This window comes from Gopherus flavomarginatus, unplaced genomic scaffold, assembly GCF_025201925.1.
Source record: "Gopherus flavomarginatus isolate rGopFla2 unplaced genomic scaffold, rGopFla2.mat.asm mat_scaffold_172_arrow_ctg1, whole genome shotgun sequence".
In the NCBI taxonomy this organism is placed as follows: domain Eukaryota; kingdom Metazoa; phylum Chordata; order Testudines; family Testudinidae; genus Gopherus; species Gopherus flavomarginatus.
In genome coordinates this window covers 67,552-89,289 of record NW_026114744.1, presented here as the reverse complement: position 1 = coordinate 89,289, position 21,738 = coordinate 67,552, and the positions used below count along the sequence as shown (strand labels likewise).

The 21,738-nt window shown below is 50.5% G+C and overlaps 1 non-coding gene across 1 annotated transcript; it reads right to left on the bottom strand.

The window, feature by feature from the left end:
• Window positions 1-2,319: 2,319 nt before the first annotated feature.
• On the bottom strand, window positions 2,320-2,392 carry TRNAF-GAA (transfer RNA phenylalanine (anticodon GAA)). The gene has a single exon. It is a non-coding gene; the product is annotated as a tRNA-Phe (tRNA).
• Between the last annotated feature and the right edge of the window lie 19,346 nt (window positions 2,393-21,738).

Genomic DNA, 21,738 nt, shown 5'->3' with positions numbered 1-21,738 from the left:
TGCTCCCATTTTGTTTTCTAGACCCCTGGGTCTCTCGGCTGACTGGTTTGCACTCTGCACTTATTGCTTCCCACCAGCGGCTTCCTCTCGCAGGACTCTCTCTCCTCCTCCAGCGACTGTTGTCCTGCACTATGGGATCCGCGGGTCTTGCCCTGAGTCCCCACATCCCCCTGCTTGGTCTCCATTCCCTGAAGGCTGCAAAAATGTCAGGGGAGGACGCCCCTCCCTTCACTCTGTGCTCCCGCTCATATCGGCCAGCTGCAGCCTCATCTCGTGGAACTCGGGCAGCTGTCACTTGATCCGGTTGTACAGTCACAGGATCACTGGTTCCCCAGCCTGGATGCTCTTGTGCAAATCCCACAGGCAACACTGCAGGACTTGGCACCATTGGTTTCTTTGATATTGCGGTGTTTGCCTGACCGCTGGAACAAAGCCGCCAACTCCTCCCTCACCGACTTCCGTCAATCCCTCCGGTTGCCATAGAAACCTCTGATGCTTTCCTGTTCTGCCAACACCGCCAGGCCTCATCCCCCTGCTCCTTTATCTTGCAAGCTCTGGATGTTCAGCTTCCAATGTCCTCTGCCCTGGGTCAGGGACAGGGACAGCTCCAGGCACCAGCGCAGCAAGTGCATGCCTGGGATGGCAAGCTGCAGGGAACAGCCTGCCGGTCACTGTGAGGGTGGCAGTCAGGCTGCCTTCAGCAGCATGCCTGCAGGAGGTCCTCTGGTAATGTGGATGTCGCCTCTCTCCTGATTCCTGAGGAAAGGAACCTTTCCAGGAAATGGCTATGGATTCTGGGAATCTGCATGTGGCTGGTGGAGAAGCACCAGGAATCATTTGGCTCCTGGCACACAAGGCAATTTAAAACTGGGTGCCTAGACAGGGGCTTGAACCCTGGATCCTCAGATTAAGAGCTTGATGTGCTACCAACTGAGCTAGTTGAGATCATCTCCCCCGTTCACCCCAAGAGCGAGCAGATAGGGAAAAGAGAGGCAAAAAATGTCCCCAGAATCCCTCCTCTTTTTCTGCACAGCCGCTGACTGTCAGCAGGATTACTCCTCCTCCTCCCTTCTGTGCCTCAGTGTGACTAAATCTCCACACCTAGACAGCCGGTCCATCCGCTGCACCCAAATCCCCCATGCCTGAGCCTCCCTTCCAAAGCCCTGCACCTGGCTCCATAGAATTAAGTCTCACGTGTTGCTGGGAACTCGACTTCTTGTGCCCAGAGAGTCTCAGCCCCCCTCAGTAGATGACCTGAGAAACACAGTGTCTGCCTTTTCCAAAGAAGTGCTCAGAGGGTCTTTTCTTATGTTACCATGTGGCCTAACGGATAAGGCGTCTGAGTGTGGATCAGAAGATTGAGGGTTTGAGTCTCTAGGTGGTTGTGTTTCTGCAGTTTTACTATTGTACTGAACATCCTGCTCCCTTCAGGGCTGGAACCTCTTCTTGGCTGCTCAGGCCAATGCTCTGGCTTCAGCTAGAGCCTGGGAAGGAGTTGGGGGTTGGGTGTCACAAAGGCTGCGGCAGGAGCCCCAGGTGCTTCCAGTCTAGCCTTTGCCCTTCCTGACTTACCAAAGAAAGTGGGCGGCAGCCTGGGCTAGCGTGTGCACCTGTCCCTGTGCTGGAGGGTACTTGCTACATAGCGTCTTGGGAGCCTGGGTGTTTCTCTGCTTCTTGCCAGCTTGGGAAAAGCCTCTTGGGGTAAAATCTCCTGGCCCACAGCAAAAGTGAATACCTTGAGTGGGACCAGTCAGAGGCCCCACCATGGGGGCTGGCCCTGGGCCCTGCTTTCCTACTATCTTCTGATGTTGGCTACAGAGCATCAGCAGCCGCTCTGCATGCTGGTGACCTTCAGTGGGTGTTTGGCATGGCAGGGAGCAGCCTGGCTGGGTGTTTTTGTGCCTGTCTGAAGGCCACACCTCGATATGGTCCTGCCCTCAGTTGCTCTGTGGCTTTTAAGCCTTCCCTTGGAGCTGTCAGCACCAGCTGCCCAGAGGAGGAGAGGTGTGTGGGGTCACTTCTACAGATGCCTCTTCCTTGGTACTGCTCTTGCTCAGCTGCACAGAAGAGTTTTCATCCCCAACCCCTGCTTAGCAGCCCTCTGGCACCATTCCTGAGGCTGCCCTGCCTCACTTTCTTCCCACCATGTTGGGAAAGACAGCTCTCATCATTAAAGGTCAGATGGGCCAACTAGGGGCAAGTAAGCCCCTTCTGTGTTTTCCTACTGCAGATCCCAACGTCAGGAACTCACCTTGGGTGGAGACACTGCTGTGCTCCCAGAGAGCAAGCCATCTCTGCACAAAGCATAACGACACGGACTGCCAAAGCCCAGAATTGAACCAGGGACCTTTAGATCTTCAGTCTAACGCTCTCCCAACTGAGCTACTTTGGCACTTGCATGACAGTATTTTGGCCTGTTGCTTCTCTATCTGGGATGTTTTTGTCAGCAGTCTCACACAAAAAGGACAGGAAAAGAATGGCTGCTTCACACCCCCACTGGAGGAACCCGGCGCCTTTAGCTGTGGTGAGTAAGAAGTGTCTGTTAGCTGACAGGGCCTGTCCCCCAGGAGCTGGAACAGTAGCTACCACCTCACCCTTGGCTCCAGGCTGTGAGAAATGCTCATTGCCTGGCTGCATGGGCTGTGTTGCTCCGTGCTCTGGAGAGTGTCTGTATAGGTCTTTCAACCTCCCGTCTTCAATCAGACAGTCTGGTAAGGTCTCAAGTTTCCCCTCCGGCCTGGCAGCTGAGAGTCTGTGCAGACATCAACCCCCCTGCCATCCCCAGAGCCAGCAGCAGCGCCAGGCCCCCCCCCAGCACCACAGGGGCACTCAATGCACTTGCTGTGGGGAAATGGCTCCTTAGTGTCCAGCTGCTAGAGTGAGAGTCAGAAGAGAGCAGTGTCTGGCTCACCTTGGGGGAGAGAAGAGACCTGATGAGTGCGGATCTCCCTCAGCCTCCCCCGCAATGCTGGTCAGTTGTATTGTCACTGTGATAGTCAGTGCTTCCCTTCAGGGCCGGCCCTAGAGGGGTCCGGGGCAAATCCCATGGAGTCACTGACTTGGCTCCTTTCACACACTAGAGAGAGGAGCAGAACCAGGGTTATGGCTGATCTATGGGGCACTAGGTGAGTGGCAGAGGCTACAGGCACTGAGAGTTTGCCTGACACCTCAGGGACACAGGGGGAGGTGGTGTCCCAGGCATCTCTATGAAAGGAGCAGAAGAGGATTTACTTGGGGTGGGGAGAGACTTGAGAGTGTCTCAGGGGGTTGTACACAGGGAATTGCTCAGATAAGATACTGGCTAAAACACAGGCCTCGCTGTGAGCAGGATTTGGACTTGTGCAGAGGAACCCTATTGGATTTCAACTCCAACACCTTAACCACTCAGCCATCACAGCTGAAGTGTAAAGGTGCCCCAATGCCAGAGAAACTGGTAAAGAATCACAATGACCAGGTGTGAAGTCATCTGAACTACAGAATTCCCACTGCAAACCTGGCTCCCAAAGCACAGGGGGGATTTGGGTTTGTTCTCTTTGCTTAGCCATGTGCAGTCGCACAGAGAGCGCGTTTAAAAGTCTCCTCTCTCACAGAGCGGGAATAGGAAATTATTCTCAACTTGAAGCCTGATGCGAATGAGGATGTCCGGACCACAGGGCTAGGGACTGACCTTTGCTATAGAAACCAGTGACACACGGAACCAGGCTAAGGAAAATGTTTCCGGGAGTCAATAACTGGATTAGCAGCAGTATTGTGCAGAGAAATGTCTCACAAGAGGAGACAGCACATTGGTGGTTTGGTAGCAGAAGTCACAGCTACAGCAGGGGAGGTCTAGCTTTGGTTTCTGGCCAACAGAGGAAGGAGTTTTATTATCTCCAAATTTCAGTGAAAAATTCAGACCCAAACTGTGTGTGGTGGGAGTTTCTCTGGTTTCGTTTGTTTTTCTCATTTGAAATGTCCTTGATCATTTTTCTGGGAAAACTATTTGGACAAGGCAAAGGAAGAGTTAGAACAATTACAAATCTCCATGGGAGTAAAGAGGGTCTCTCAGCACCAGGGGAGGGGTGGAGATTTTCATGGAAGGGAGTTGAGGAGATAAATGAGAGGCTTTTGCTCCAGCAAAGGGAGCGGCTTGGGAGTTTCATTTTTACCAAGTGAATCCCCCCCCATACACACACACTGCTTCCCTGCTGCTGCTAACCCAGCTCAAATCTCACTGACACCCCCAGCATGTGACCTACAGCTTTCTCCTGACAAAGCCCTTATCTATCAGAGACAAAATCCCCTCATCTACCCCTTCTCCCAGCTCAGCCCTCTGCTCCCAGAGCCCAGGACAACCCTGACCTAGCCATGCCGGGGGGTTGGGCTTAATCTTCAAGGTCGAGCGCAAAATCTTCAGCTGGGGACGTTTCGCTCCCTTCCCACCTCGGCCCAAGCGGCAAGGGAGAAATGGACGAGACACGCCGGCTGGAAGACACCTCTCTCCCACTTCTCTATAGCCTTCTGTGACGTTATTAATATGAACTGGGACCGTAGGGATCATTGTTGCCACCACTGTTATATATGTGCAGCAAATATTGTGCAAAGGTTGTTGTGTGAGGTGTCTATGACAAGGTTATGATTTGCTGGTTATAATTTTGCTGGCTGTGCGTTCCATTTTTGTATTTGAAGTTATGAATATGGGCTATGTACTTGTATCTCAAATGTATTTGATTCCAAGTAGCCTCAGTGTCATCAGCCCCCAAGTCCTTCAGGAGTCCATAGCAAAGAGACCCCTCCACCCACAATCCTGGACTCCCTGAGAGGTGCCTCCCACACTCCCCCCCCAACCCAATGGCACATCAAGGATTAAAGTGGCAGCATCTAGTGTCAGAGGAGGTCAGTGGCTCAGGCCAGACACCTGAGCTGGGGACACACCCCCATAGCATTGCTCGAGGGCCTGGGCCCGGAGTGTTCACAGCCCCTTCCTTACCCCTCCGAGCCCAGCCTGGCTCCTCACCTGGAATAAAGCAGAAGCGTCCGTCGGCCTCGCTGCTGTCCAAGTTCCAGGTGCTGCTGTTGTCCCACAGGAAGCAGGCCGAGCTGCTGGGGCTGGGAGAGGGATCCTCCACCTCCTGCCCTGGGAAGGCTGGAAGGTCCCCACTGACCGGGCAGGCCTCCTGCTGGAAATCGGGGCTGGGCTCCTGGGGCTGCTGCTGCCCACACAACAAGCCCCAGAACCACCCTGCCCGGTTCTGCACCAGGGCTGGGTCCTGCTTGCCCAGCTGCATCCTGGCCCAGCTCCATTTTGGCCTGGCCGGTGCCTCTCCCACCTCGGCGCCTGCACCGGGAGCAGGTTTCCTCTTCCAGCAGGCTGGGCACTTCCACCTCCTGGCCCGGCCGCGAGCTCCTTCCCCGCCATTGGGGACGGTTGGGCCGCTCGGCTCCTGGGGAAGTTGGCAGCTGCTTTCCACAGGCTCTGGGGCCGCCTGCAGAGCCTTCTTCCTGAACATCCTCAGGAGCCTGGCCATCCTGGAACCGAGCGGGGAGCAGATGTGAGTCTGGGGTCAAGGCAGCCTCTCACTAACCAACTTGTTTGGTCTCTCCCCATCTCTGCCCCAGCCAGAGCAGCTCCTCCCCCCACCACGGGGGAGCAGGGAGTGCAAGCTACACACACTGGCAGGAGTTCATTGCATGATCTGCTCCCCCTCAACCTTCCCCCTCGTCATCCCTGGGGCTGCAAGAACCGGGGAGTCTCATCCTTTTCGAGCACTGGGGTCAGTCACAAAGACCACTGGTCACTTTGGACAAGCAGCTCCCTCCTGCCAGCCCAGGACACACTCACACTTCCTCCCACCCATTCCCCACCCAGGCTAGAGAAGGAACAGAACTCAGGAGTCCAGACTTCTCCTGGGAAACCATTCCCCACTTCAAAGTCCCTAGACATAGCAAGGCCAGGGCCTCTTCGTTTCCCATCGATTTCCATGCTCAGCAGCTCCCCAGGTCCGGCCCAGCTCAGAGACTCTCAGCCTGGGGAACAGTCTCCCACAAGGGAAGGGCTGGGAGCCCCATTGCTGGGACCTTGCCAAACACACTGGAGACAGCTCTGGAGAAGCCCCTCCCCAGTCTGAGAGTGAGGGGCTTCTGGGGGCTGTTTGCAAAACTAATGTCCTTTGGGAGAGATTCTCTCCCCCTCTTTCTGCCTCTCCCCAGACAGACAGGGGATGCCACCATGGAGCCCTAATGCCACTCACTTGCTCTGGTGATGAAGCGATGGATGGAGGATGTTCAATGTCATCCCTCGCCCTTCTCCTCACTCTCCAAGCCCAAGACAGGCTGGAGAGGAGGGTGGTGACCTGAGGAGTTACCCTGCCCAGCCAGCAGGCAGGGTGATGACACTGGGCGATCAGCTGGCTGTGAAAACAAGAGTCTGTCTTATTGCCAGGGAAAGGAGAAACTTGGCCAGCAGCAGGGGGTGCAGAACATCACCCTAGTGCAGGGGTGACAGCGCCTCCGGGATCCTGAAATCCCAGCACTTTACACACCTTCCTGGAGCCTCCCAACCCCCCTGGGCTGTCAGAAATGCAACCCCAACCCTACTGATGAGAAACAAACCTGGGGAGGGGAAGCTACTGACTCAGGGTCACACCAAGTGTCAGAAGTATAGATGGGACCCAGCAGTCCTTCTTTCCAGGCCCCTTTGCTAACCACTGCTGCACACTCCCTCCCACAGCTGGCAATTACAAGCAGGCCCTCATGGCCGCTCCCCCTGCCTATGAGAGGGAGTGTGCTCCGCTGGAGACACTGGACCAGGGGACTGGGAGTCAGGACTCCTGAGTTCCATTGATGGGATTTCATACTTTCCTGCTTTTGAAAAGTGCTGGGAATCTCCCAGACAAAGCTGCTCTGACAGTGCTAATCAGCATCTGACCATTCAAGGACGGAGTGCACTGCGCAGGAGGAGGAGTGTTTGGCTCTGGGGTTTCACTTCATCCCAGTCTAGAGAGAGGGGCCCAGCCATGGAGTTTGGCTCAAGAAGACCAATTCTCCAGTTTGTTAAGGGCATTTTGAATTCCAGTCCTGTGATCCAAAGTGCTTGGTGTCATTTGCAAATTTTAGAAGCATGCTCTCCACTCCATTTTCCAAATCAGTAATGAAAATATTGAATAGTACCAGACCCCGGACTGATCCCTGCCAGACCCAACAGGTACATCCTCTCTGTTGGACAGCCAGATATGGAGAAGGGCTCTTGGAGTCTGGGCTTTCAACCAGCTCTGCACCCAGATCACACTGATTGCATCTAGACCACATTTACCTGGTTTGCTTGTGAGACTGTCCTACGGGACTGTGTCAAAAGCCTTAGTAACACCGAGCTAGATCCCATCTACTGTTTACCCACCTTCACTAGGCCCGGAACCCTGCCGAAGAAGGAAAGAAGATTGGTTTGGAATGATTTGTTCTTGACAAATCCATGCTCACTAGTCCTAAGAACCAAACTATACTGTTGGTGCTGCTGACAAACTGATAGTTTAAGAATGTACTCCAATATCTCTCCAGCTATGGAAGTGAGGCGAGCTAGTAAGTCTCAGAGTTCTCTTTGTTCCCTTTTAAAGATAGGTCCTGTCTTGTTGAAGGGTGGGAAGATGTTCTTCTTCAGGGATCTCAGACGAGAACTGGAGCACAACACCTGGTTTGTTAAGGCCACAAAAACAGAGGCAGGAACCTCTTCTCTCCTCCTGGCAAAGAACCCCAGGTACCTGAGAGATAGGGACACACATCCATGAATGGCCTTTAAAAAAGGCAGTGGTTAAAAAGTTTTGCCCCAACCATTTCTTGTTTCCACAGACTAGACATTTTAGCAAACTTCAGAATTCCTTGGTGCTAAACACCGGGAAACTCCCCTTTCTCCTTCACAGAGGGTTTGAACGCCCCTTATATCACCCAGGCTAAGGACTGCCCAGAGTTCGAGAACTGTCCCTGTTCCCATTGGACAGATGGGGAGGAGCCTGAGGTCCAGAGAAGGGAAGTGACCTACCCAAGGGCCTACACAGCAAGGCGGTGGCAGAGCCAGAAAGAGAAGCCACCGGTCCTGACTCCTGTTCTAACAACCAGGAAACCTCCATTCCCCAGAGGTAGGGATAGAGCTCAGGAATTGAGATGGTGGAGAAATTTAATTGAAACCATTTCTATCAGAAAATTCCATTCAGACTAAACCACTTTCTTTCTCGAAATCAAAATAAATGGGATGAAAGTTCTTTGCAAAAATATTTTGTTGCAAAACAAAAGCATCTCCTGTTTGTCAGAGTGTGTTAAATTGCCTCATTGCACACAAAGAGGAGACACTTAGATAACAAACATGAGATAAGATGCTTCACTCTGAGCTAAGTAGTTGCTGCTCTTAACAATTTCAAAATAAAAAAAATACAAATAAAAGAGACTATTTCAGCTAGTCTATTATGTCATAATTTGCTCTGAGCAAAGGTAATAGGACACCTCATATTGTGCACTACCCCTAGTGACACTCTCCAATGGATCCCCATCCTCCACCCACCGTGAGGTAGGTAGAAGCGGATCGTTATTATCCGTACTTGAAAGAGGGAGAAGCTAAGGCTGAGAAAGGAGAATTGACTTGTCTTAGGTCACACAGCCAGCCAGTGGCAGAGTTGGGAATAGGACCCAAGAGCCCTAATTTTCAAACTAACCATCAGATCTTGAATTTCAAACATTGACTGACTTTAGTAAAGTGTTCTCAAATGAGCTGCAGACCAACACTGCACAGTAATTATTCAGCAAGTATTGTAGGAGAATTGCAATGTTAGAGAGAATCATGAATTATTCAGAGACTATTAATGCACTGAAGCAGCAGAATTCATCAAACATATAACTGGTTCTGACTTATTTCCTTGGTCTTCAAAGAGAGCAACAAGGACCTGAGTCTCCTCCCTGTCAATAACCCCCTGCTCAGCCAATCAGGGTAGAGACTGAGAACAGGAGGCCGAGGGTTTTCACCAGAGAGCCCAAAGGATGGCCCAAGTCACCAGTGGGGATCACTGCCCGAGCACTATTTCAGCTCCACATTTCTGGGTGGACCTCCCACAGTGTGTGCTGCCGAGCACTCCCCCGCAACACACACACACACACACACACAAACACACACACACCGCTCCTGGTGTTGGGAGGGGAACAGGTGAAAGGACAAAAGAAGAAAGAGACAAAGAGAAAGGAGGGAGGGAGGGATGGAGGAAAAGGTGAAACAAAAAGGACAAACCCTAATGTCCCAGTGATTCTAAAGGACAAAATCCCAGGTGCAGAATAAAATTCTGCATCCTTAAACGTGTATTTTCCATGCCTAGATTTCAACTGTCAACAGAGAGATCAGGCTGAACAGGTTTCAAACGTCGAGGAGGCTCTTACCTTCTAAACAGGGACATCTGTTTTCTAGTAAAATCACAAAAAGGGAAGGAGAAAACTCAAAAGAGGTTCCTCCTGGCGCTCACGTCCATGAACCTGAATACTCTCTCAGTCCTCAAAGAGAGACATGGAGAAGGAGACTTGCTGAAGCAAAGCCGCAGAGGTCTCTGAGGTTTCCCCGGCCCTTCGCCCCTGTCCTACCTGGCTGATGTTGCATCTTTCTGTGAGGTCACCACCTCCCCACCACCTTTGACCAATAGTCTGAGGTCCTGCAAAAGGCCTTTGTGATGTCACTGCCACACCCCTCCCTTGCTGTGATAATGTCCTGCCCCTGGCCAGGCACTTTGGAGGTTTGAGCTACTCCCTGTGGATCACCCCACTCAAGGAGCATTCGTTCTAGGAAGCAAGCCGGTTAGACAGTAATACATCAGATGCTTCTCCCAGCACTACACTCAGTTTTTCAGAAATTAGTCAACTTTATGGCCAGAAGAGACCATTAGAGCATCTAATCTGACCCCCTGCATAGCACAGACCTCCTGTATGACACAATAGCTACTTTTGGGGCAAACACGTTCCACAAAGGCATCTAGTTTTCATTAAATGACATCAGAAGATGGCAAATCCACCACTTTCCTTGGTAGCTTGTTCCTGTGGTGAATCATCCTCGCTGTTGCATATTTGTGTCTTATTTGTAATATGAATTTGTCTCTTTTCACCTTCCAGCCTTTGGTCTTGTTATGACTTTCTCTGCTAGACTAAAGAGCCCTTTCATACCCAATCTTTTCTCTCCATTAAGGCCCTTCAACACTTCAATGAAGTCACCTTTCAATCTTCTTTTGATAAGCTAAACAGGTTGAGCTCGTTCAATAGCTCACTAGAAGGCATTTTTCTCCAGCCCTCAGAACATTTTTTGGCTCTTTGCTCATCAGAATCCTGAACCCCAACTGGATGCGGTTCTTGTTCTTCTGCACAACATAGCTCCTGGAGAAGAGGGATCTGCAAATGCACATTCATATGATACCTTTATTTAATTGATGAAAACATAAACTAGACACTAAGAGGATTGGATCTGATTTCAGCTGATGGACAGCTTCGCTAGGTTTTTATGCATTTGGACAGTGAAATGTTGAATGTTTACATTCATATCAAGCCCCCCATATAGTGGAGCTCCTGAACATAATGGAGAATGGAAATGAAAATGTTTTCCTTTTTTTTAAAAAAAAGAAAGAAAGTTATAGAAGAACACTGGGGTTTGAAGTGAGAACCACATAAGCTGCAAACAAACACTCTACCACTGAGCTATATCCCCATGACAACAGGTGCATGGAATCGTGATCTCCAGGACTTTGAAGGACAAACCCTGCTTCATCGACGTCCTTCACCATTCCCAGACCACAGATGGTTTTAAAAATGGGGTTTTATTAAACTTCTTAAATGTGGTAAACACCACAACTTGCACACCCATCGATATATCTTCTCCCACTGACATAGCTGCCACCTCTTGGGGAAGTGAATCAACTACACCCACAGGAAAACTCCCTCCCCTCAGCATAGAACAGTGATTCTCAAACTATGTCAGGACCTCAATGTGAGATGTGACCCTGTTTAACGGGGTTGCCAGGGCTGGCATTAGACTTGTTGGTGCCTGGGGCTGAAGCCAAAAGTCTGAGTCCCACCACCCAGGGCTGAATCCCTCAAGCTCTGCTTTTCTCCCTCCCCCAACTGGGGCAGGGCTCAGGCTTTGTCTCCTTTGCCTCTGCTCAGTGTGGAGGGGCTTGGTCCCTCTTTCCAGGGCCATGTAGTAAGGTGTTTTTCAGCAGAAGGGGGTTGTAGTGAAAGGAAGTTTGAGAAACCCTGGCAAAGAGCCTCTGAATATGTCTAGACTTGGCTCCCTGTGGCACCATGGGTTATCAGACACTGAAAATACAGCCATGCAGACACCACACACCAACCTTGCCTAGTAGGCAAGAATCAAACCTCCACAGAGAGATGCCTGTTGTTTTTTAACCCAGCTCCCTAAGCACTCAGCCATGACCACTTAACAAAGGGGCTTTTCTACACTATGGTTCTGGTCTCACTGAAGGGTTATTTCCAATTGTTTGCTCAGACCAGCATTAGGGAAAATGGTGCCCTGGGCAAAACTTGTACTTTGGCACTTCCCCATTGCCCCTGAATGATCCCCACTCCCCCTTTACTGCTAGCTCCTGCAAGCCCAACCCTTGCACCTCCTTCACCCCTAATCTTGCCCCCTCCTGTGCCCCCTTTGTCCTTAACTCCCTGTGCCACCAGCCACTGCCCCTCTTCTGCAGCCCCTTCACATGGTTCCAGTGCTGGGGGCCCTGCACTTGTTCTCCCTTTCCCTGGGCTTTGGCATCACTAGCTCTGCTTAGCAAGTAGGGTTCAGTGGTTCCCAAAATGTGGGGCATGACGCCTAGGGGGACACAGAGGAACCTTCTTGGGGGCACCTCATGGCCAGCCCCCATGGAGGAAGCACCATTCAGCCTCACTCTGTCCCAGCTCTTCCCCAACCCCACCCTTATCCTGGGGCTCTGGATTCCAGCTTGGCCTTGACCCCTTTACCCGTCTGCACCTCTCTCTCCAGCAGCAATAGCCCCACTACCAGCCTCGGTTCTTGACTGCGGCTTCCAAGGGTCCACCGCCATGGTTAAGAGGGCACAGTGTGAAATGTTTGGGGACCACTGGTTTAGGGTGATGTCCTCAATCACTTCTACAAAGTCCAATAAAAGCTATTCCTCATCCACCCACCTACCCCTCCATCAGGACGGACTAGGTATGTTCTGCTGCCCTTCAATCATACAGGAAGGATAATAACATTTCATTCCATTCAATCCTAAAGTGATTTGTAACCCACCACCAGCCAAAACTGGTCATTTTGGGAAAGCAGCTCCATTATGCTGCATACCTAGGCAGAGTAGGTGTGTCTATGCAAACACGGTCTGTTCCTGAAGCCTTTCCCACAGCTGGTCACTAGGTGTGATGGGGGAGCTCATTCAGCCCCTGCTTCCACTTACTATTTAAAAACACCTTAGTGTCCCTGTCTCTGCTGGCCTTAGATTTCTCATCTTGTCCATTTCCTGACATCTCAGCTGAGGTGACTGAGTGGTTAAGACAATAGACTGCTAATCCATTGTGCTCTGCACGCATGGGTTCAAATCTCATCTTCATTAGATGTGTTTAGTCTTCACTTCTCCTTTCTAAACAACCATCTCCCTGCAAACAAAAGCCTGCTCAGAAACCCCCTTGCTTTAAACAAAATGTCTAAATCTCACATTTCTAAAAATAAAATTCTCTAGTCCTGTATGTCTTAGCTTTTATCTCAAAACGTAACGGCCTCATAATCTCCTCCAAACACCCTGAGACCTCCGCAAATTATTAAAATACCCCAGTTCTCAGCAAGGCCATGACAGTGACCCACAGCTAGAGTGTCTAGGCTAAGCTGTTCTGAAGGAGGCAACTCAAACATTTTCTCCCTGATTCCCTTGGCAAGGTCTGATTGGGAAAACAAAATTCCCCAAACTGAAAATCTTCAGCTGAAAAACCAGTACTAGCCATTTGGGGACTTTGGTTTGAATGTATTATTATTATTATCTTCTGATTTATGAATCAGTTTTGTCATCCAGGTGTGTTTCCAGCTCTTGATTTGTGGGGGAGACATGCCAAGCCATGATGTCTCTTCCCCTCTTTCATAGTTTCTTCCAACTTTCTAGAAAGCTTCTTTGCTATGATGTGAGGGCGGAGGAGTCTGCAGCTTGACCCTGGCAAAGAGGGGGTGACCACGAGAAGGGGCTGCCACACCAGGGGTTCTTCCTTGAAACCATGGGGGAGCCAAGAGCACACAGGCCTGTCAATCCAGAGCCACTTGGGAATGGTGAGGTGATGGCCTATCACCATCTCCTTGAGAAGGACATTGTGATCCTGTACACAAAGAAGGTTATGCACGGGGAAGTTCACCAAGGCACAGTTAATCGTGAGTGGGAAGAGAAGGACACGTCTGAGGAGCAGATTCCTGACCCAGATGGGGCTACAAAAGTATCTGGGAGCAGCTGGAGCAGCAGCCAGACATCCCCGAGAGTCTGGTCTCCAAATAGATGATGGTTTTCACGATCGGGTTCCCCATCAGGGGATCGAAGACGTATGGGATGGGAGCAGAGCCTGAGAGTTCGAGAAGATTGTGAGAGCAAGAGCCTGAGGAAAAGCTGCAGGAGAAGCAGCAGCACCATGGACTGGGGATAGTGGAGCAGAGAGACATAGGGGGCTGCCCAAGGGTCAGTGGGGAAACACGCCTGGGGTGGCAAGACCCTGGGACAGAGAGAGCTGTGGTGGTGCAGCCGCAGATGCTGACGGGCTGTGGGACCTGGATGAAGGTCCCCAGGGTGAAGCCCCCCGTCCTGCATATGGCCTGGATCCCTATGCAGACCCAGGAGGGGTCTGGCTGGCTGGTTGTTTGGGTTCTCCAGGATATTGGCTGGGAGGCCCTGTTGGGGGGTGACTGTGTCTCTTTGGGACAGGATCCAGGCCCTGCTCCTGTAACGGAGAGGGTTTGAATTCAAATCCAGGGAACCAATTGGGTAAGACGGAAATGGTCAGTGAAAATGCAAATGACGTGGCTGGCAGGGGGGAGGGGCTGCTGGGCTCAGGATACCTGGCTACCTGTAACCAGCCCCCTGGGGCTGAGTGGGAGGGAGAGATGCTCCCCACCTTCCTGCCCACCGGAGAGGGGGATCACGCTGGCTCTGAGGCTGTGACCAAAGCAAGGAGCTTGCTGCCTGCCCCCACTCGAACCGCCACTCACTAGGCCCCTCCCAGAGATGGGGAGGAAAGCCAGTGCCCTGCCCTTACTGGAACCGTCACTTTGCAGGCCCTTCCCAGAGCTGGGGAGGGAAGGCAATCCTTTAGAGGATTTGAACTGATTTCAGTGGAGGCACATGTTTGCTAGGTTTATATGCATTTGCACAGGAAGATATTGAGTGTTTGCATTCATTTCAGGGATCCCTACTCAGTGGAACTCGTGAACATAACAGAAATGCAATTACTTTTGTTGAAGGAAGAGGTGCGTAAGGGGGCATTTGGATCTAAACCAAGGACTACTTGATTTGCAGTCAAACACTCTACCACTGAGCTATACCCCCATGACTGCTATGAAAGTAAGTCAGTGATCTTAAAGAGTTTGAAGGACAGGCCCTGCCTCAGAGATCTCCTGTTCTCTTCCCAGTCCACAGTGCTTTTAAAAATGGGGTTTCATTAAACTTATAGATGCATGGAGACACCACAGCTTGCACACCCACCCACATAGATTCCCCCAGTGACGTAGCTACCACCTCTTGGGGAGATGGATTAACTACACGGGCGGGACAGCTCTCTCCCCTCTGCTTAGAGCATCTTCATTATTTATGAATAGGTAGGAAAGAACCTCCTGAATGGACAGTAACCAATTGATCAAATATTGGTGGGTCTGCATTCAATATGGGTAACTGGTCATACTGGGCTGGATTAGAAGGAGTATTGGCAGCAGAAGTGACTATTCCCCTCTATTCGGCATTGGTGAGGCTTCATCTGGAGCATTGAGTCCAGTTTTCGCCCTCCCACTAGAGAAACAAGTTAGAGAGAGTCTAGGGGAGGGCAACAAAAATGATTAGGGGGCAGGGGACTTACAAGAAGAGGGTGAGGACAGGGCCACCCAGAGGGGGGGGCACGTGGGGCAATTTGCCCCAGGCCCTGCAGGGCCCCCATGAGAATATAGTATTCTAGAGTATTGCAACTTTTTTATGGAAGGAGCCCCCAAAATTGTTTTGCCCCAGGCTCTGAATCCTCTGGGTGGCCCTGCCCACTCCACCCCCTGACTCATTCTTCTCCCTCTGAGGCCCCACCTATGCTCTGCCCTCACTCCCATTTGGCCACTTCCCACCCCTGCTCTTCCTCTTTGGCTGAGGCCTGCTGGTCCAACTTTCGCTTGCTCCTCTGCTGCCCGAAGGCCTCCTTGTGCCTCTCCACCTCCTACCCCAAGGCCTGTCTGCTGCCCCCACCTCTCTGCCCTTCCCCTGAGACTCACCCTGCCCAAACCTCTCTGCCTCCTCCCATAAAACCAGCCCTGCCCACCACTTGTGCCTCTCTGCTTCTCCTCTGGGACCCACCCTGACCAGCACTCACACCTCTCTACCCCCTTCCCTGACCTGCCCTGTCCACCACCCACACCTCTCTACCCTCCCCTAAGACCCGCCCTGTCCACCTCTTTCCTCGGTCATCTCTTGTTATTCATTGAAACATCAAGGATGGAATAAATAGCTGAGTTTACTCCAGGGTGAGGAAGAAAGGAGCCACCAATCCCCTAGCAAAGCTCAGTGCCCAGGAGAAAACCTACCCTCTGCAATTGCAATCCCTGATGTGCTGGGGATATGAAGGTAAAGGAACTGTCTCAATGATCAAGGCAGGAAATGGACAACAATCTACAGGAACGTCATTGACCACAAAAACACCCTCCTCATGCTCCAACCAGAAGGGAAATGAGCAGGAATTATTGCAGTTCAGCCATGGACACACTTCCACAACGGCACAGCAGTGTGTGTGTTGTGGAAGCTGGTCTCAGGGAAGAACTGGAATTGATCACAGATTGAGAACAGAACTAGAGTGTAGTGAGAGACCCATCCCAAGCAAGCAGTTATGGCCGAGTGGCTAAGGCGATGAACTAGCAATCCATTGGGTTTCTTGGCACAGGTTCACATCCTGTCAACTACAGGGGAAGTTGTGGTTCTCTAGTTTCAAGGGAGCTGGGTCTTGTCTCACTCTCAAGCTGTGGCTACACTATTGGGTAATGTGGCTTTAAAGTGTTTTAACTAAACAGCTGTTGCATATCCACACTATGCCCCTTTTGTCGCCAGAGCACCTCCAGGCTAGAATCTTGGATGGCCACAGACAGCAGTGCATTGTGGGTAGCTGTGCAACTGGCTGCAGGTGTTTTGGGAAGGGTTTGCAAGACCTCATGGCTGGTACAGCATCACATGATGCAGGTTTGTCTATCCCATTGTTCCATGGGAATCCTACTAGATTGCCAGCTGCTTTTCAACTGCAATGTGCCTGGTGGGGTACAGAGTGTGTGTGTGTGTGTGTGTGGGGAGAGTGAGTGTGTGGGCACACTGTCTCTAAGTCCAGACAGCTGCTGCAAGCAACCAGTCCTGAGGCAGGGGTAGGGAGACAGCCCCAACATCAGTCCCTGCTCCCCTCACTGGCTCAGGTCAGCACAGCAGCCTCTGTCACACACACACACACACACACACACACACACACACACACACACACACACACACACACACACACACTGCTGCCTGCTTAGTTCTGTGTCAGGGGTGCTGGAACAGGAGGTTAGAGGGCTGTGGCTCCACCACTGTTTACGAGCTGTTAGGACCAGTGATGGAGTGGGGGCAAGGGTGGAGTTTTAGGGGGGGAAGAGGCGTTCTGTGGGTGTGGTCTAGGGGGGAGGGGTGGTGTGAGTGTGGGTCCTTGAGGAAGGGGTGTCATGGGAGTGCCACAGTTCAGACAACGGTGCCCCCTCCCACTGTAAGGAAGCTCCCGCTGCCTCTGCTCTGTGTTCGTAACGCAGGAGAGAGCAGCATCCACGGCAGTGATTTGCTCCCCGGGGCTCCGGCAGGGGGGCTTTGGAGGCGATTTAAAGGACCCGGGGCTTCAGCCACTGCAGGAAGCCCTGGGCCCTTTAAATCACCAGCCTGGGGAAGTCGGGCCGGGCTGGCACAGAGTACCTGCTCTTGCAGGTATCCCATACTGGACTGGACTGACTTACTTTCACCTCTGGAAGGTCCTCACATGGATCAATAACTGGTTAAAAGCTAGGAAACAAAGGGTAGAAATAAATGGTCAGTTCTCAGGATGCAAATAGGTAACTAGTGGTGTCTGTACTGGGACCAGGACTAGTCAACATATTGATAAATGATTTGCTAAACAGCGAGGTGACAACATTTGCAGATGATCCAAAACTACTGAGGATAGTTAAGTAGCCTGTGAGGAGCTAAAAAGAGATTTCACGAAACTGGGTGAAAGGGCAACAAAATGGCAGATGAAATTCAATGCTGATAAATGCAAAGTGATGCACATTGGCAAACATAATCCCAACTCTACATATAAAACGATGGGATGTCAAATAGCTGTTGCCACTCAAGGGAGAGATCTTGGAGTCACTGTGGATAGTTCTTTGCAAACATCCACTCAGTGTGCAGCGGCCGGCAAAAAGGGAACAGAATGTTGGTAGTCATTAGGAAAGGGATAGAAAATAAGAGAGAAAATCTTATTGCCACTGTATAAATCCATGGTATTCCCACATCTTGAATCCTGCATTCAGGAAAGATGTATTGGAATTGGAAAAGGTTCAGAAAGGGGTATGGAGTGTCTGCCATCTGAGGAGAGAATAATAAGACTGGGACTTTTCAGCTTGGAGAAAAGGTGACTAAGGGAGGATATGATAGAGGTCTATAAAATCATGGCTGGTGTGGAGAAAGTAAATAAGTAAGTGTTACTTATTCCTTCTCATAACACAAGAACTTGGGGTCACCAAATGAAATTAATAGGCAGCACGTTTAAAACAAACAAAAGGAAGTATTTTTTCACACAACGCACAGTCAACCTGCGGAACTCCTTGCCAGAGGATGTTGTGAAGGTCAAGACTATAACAGGGCTCAGAAAAAGAGCTAAATCGATTCATGGAGGACATGCTCTGAGCCAGGATGGGCAGGGAAGGTGTCCCTAGTCTCTGTTTGCTGGGAGCGGGAGACAGGGGATAGATCACTTGATGATTACCTGTTCTGTTCATTCTCTCTGGGGCACCTGGCTTTGGCCGCTATGGGAAGACAGGACATTGGGCGAGATGGACCCAGTCTGACCCAGTCTGACTGCTCTTACATCCTTATGCTCCTTTCATACAGATGCCTGGGATTCTGCCTGACAATGTGTCCCTGAGGTCTCAGCCAAAATGCCCAGACAGGCAAACATTCTGGGCTCCTGAAGCCTCTGCCCCCCACCTGGTGCCTATGGCTCATCCCTGCCCCTTGCTGCTGCTCCTTGCTGTAGAAGGTGAAAGGAGCGGAGGCAGCACAGGAGCCTTCTGGGGATGCAGATCTGAGGCTTTGGGAGAGACACATTGTCTGAGACATCAGAGCGCTGTAAACCATGCAGCCACCCCCTCAATCAGGGGCCTGTTCCAGCCCTGAGTCTGGGTTACCGTCATCCCACCCACACAGCAGGGTGCCCACTGTTGTGTATTTGGTTGTCATGGTTTTTGTTCCCATGCAACTGAGTTAGATTATTAGGGGTTAGCTCAGCCAGCTTCGGCCGATTGGGTGAGCTCTGTGTCTGTAAGTAAAAGGTAGTTTTGTTAGCTGTCTGCTGTCTGACCTCAAGTGATTTCTTCTTAAACCGGCTGCCCCCAAGGATATAACAAGTGGCGACGAGGATGGGATTCCGGTGCTGCTCCAGCAACACAAGGAAGTAGAAGTCAAGCTACAGAAAGTGAAACTAAAAATCATGGCTACTCTGACCAGGCCACTGGAACCTTTTGATGAGAATATAGAGCAGTGGCCTGCGTATACTGAGTGTTTTGAGCTTTTTGTTATTGCAAATGACATTCCAGAAGAGAAGAAGGTGCCCATATTCTTAAGTGTTGTAGGAGCTAAAACCTACTTCCTGTTACGCAGCTTACTATACCCTGTTAAGCCTGAGACTAAATCTTGCAGTGACATGGTGGAAATCCTGGGGTCCCATTTTTCCCCAAAACCACTGGTAGTTGCTGAAAGATATCGGTTTCACAAAAAAGACCAAAAAGATGAAACAGTTGTACAATTTGTAGCAATTTTAAAAAAGCTAGCAGAACACTGTGAATTGGAAGAGATGTTAAATGATGCCCTGCGTGACAGGTTAGTGTGTGGCCTCTACAGAGAAGCTATACAGAAGTGCCTACTGACAGAGGCTCAGCTTACATTACAGAAGGCTGTTGATACTGCTGTATCCATGGAACTGGCTACAAGGGAGGCGCAATACATCGGTGCATCCCCTAGGCTGCAAAAAGTGTCACAAGAACCTCCCCACAAAACTGTGCAGAGTCAGGAATGTTACCGCTGTGGTAAGCCAGGTCACCAGGCATCAGAATGCTGGTGTAAGGACCTGGTGTGTCGACACTGTGGCAAAAAGGGACACATTGAGTGTGCCTGTAAACAAAAGAACAAGAGGCCTGTGGTCTGGCCGACAAAAAGAGGAACCCTGCATACCCTAGAGCAGACCCAGGATGATCAAGGTGGCACCTCATCGCAAGCAGAAGTGCCACTGCATGTTTTGTCTTTCACAGTGGGCTCACATGAATTCGGGATAACCCCGTTATTGGATGGCAAACCTATATGCATGGAACTGGACACCGGTGCAGCTGTCTCGCTGGTCTCCGAAACTGTGTATAAAGAAAAGTTACAGCCTCTTCCGCTTAAGGTAACAAAAACTGTTCTGAAGACGTATACAGGAGAAGCTGTGGCCATGTTGGGCACTATTGATGTTAAGGTGGAGCTCAATGGACGGGCTGCTAAATTGCCACTGCTTGTGGTGAGAGGTAACTACTCAACCTTAATGGGTAGGTCTTGGCTTGGGCAGATTCAGATGACCTGGGCAGAAGATGACTAAAGAAGAAACCAGTCTAACCCCTATACTAAGGAAACATGCTGCTGTTTTTGGAGATGATTTGGGAAGTATGAAGGGAATCACTGTGACATTGAACATTAAACCTGATAGTCCACCAAAATCTCTGAAAGCCTGTACTGTGCCATATGCCATCAGTCCAAAAGTTGAAACAGACCTGAAGAGCCTGGTCACCAATGGAGTCCTAACACCAGTTACCCAGAGTTCATGGGCCACTCCTATCGTTCCAATAGTGAAGAAAGATGGCTCTCTCTGGATTTGCGGTGATTTTAAAATCACTGGCAACCCAGTGTTGTGTGCAGAGCAATACCCTCTTCCCTGCATAGATGACCTCTTCGCAGGCCTGGCTCGGGGACAAAAGTTCAGTAAGATTGATCTGAGTCAAGCATATTTACAGATGCATGTCGATTACAAGTCCTAAGATCTGTTGACTATTATGACTCATAAGGGGCTTTATCGATACTGTCGCCTACCCTTCAAAATAATGTCTGTTCCCGCCCTGTTCCAGAGGGCTATGGACCAGATCTTGTGTGGCTTGTCAGGAGTTCAGTGCTATCTGGATGATATCCTGGTCACTGGAAGGAATGAAGAGGATCACTTAAAGAATTTAGAGGCTACCCTACAAAGACTGGAAGAGTATGGCCTACGACTTTGCAAAGACAAGTGTGAATTCTTCAAGCTCTCTGTTGAATATTTGGGACACATCATTGATTCTGCAGGTCTTCATAAGGCCCCTGCAAAAGTTAAAGCTATGGTAGAGGCTCCCCCACCTTGAAATGTAAGCCAGCTGCACTCGTTTCTAGGACTACTGAACTATTATGGAAAGTTCATCTCACAGTTAGCCACACTGGTAAAACCACTTCATGAGCTCCTGGGGCAGAACAAGGCCTGGAAGTGGACTGAAGCCTCTGATGTTGCATTTAACAAAGTTAAGGATGCACTGCTAAATTCTGAAGTTCTAATGCACTTTGATCCATCCTTACCCCTACAATTGGCTGCGATGCCTCCCCTTATGGAATGGGAGCAGTCGTGTCACACATTATGCCTTCTGGAGAAGAGAGACCTACTGCTTTTGCTTCATGCACTCTAAGCAAAGCAAAAACTAACTACTCCCAAATCGAACGTGAGGCATTAGGAATTGTTTCTGGAATTCAGAAGTTTCATCAGTACCTGTTTGGGCGAAAGTTTACTCTTCTCACAGACCATCGACCTCTGACGTCAATTTTTGGACCCTACACAGGCATTCCCCCATTAGCTGCTAGTTGTATGCAACGTTGGGTATTGTTACTTTCAGCACACACTTATAAAATTAAATATCGGAAATCCACTCTGCACGGCAATGCAGATGGCCTCTCAAGGTTGCCTTTGCCGATCAAACATCAAGATAGTGCCCAAAAGGAAATCTTCTACTTTGATCAGGTATAGAATACACCCATCACTGCTACTCAGATAAAGAAGGCAACTCGCGTTGGCCCAGTATTGTCCCAAGTTATGGACCTGGTGATGCATGGAAAATCTCAACAAACCTTTCCGGTCTCATCCGACTTTGTTACCTACATGTCCAGGAGGACGGAGTTATCGGTCTAATCCAGTTGTTTCTTGTGGGGGAGACGTGTTATTATTCCACCACCACTGAGATCACAGACGTTA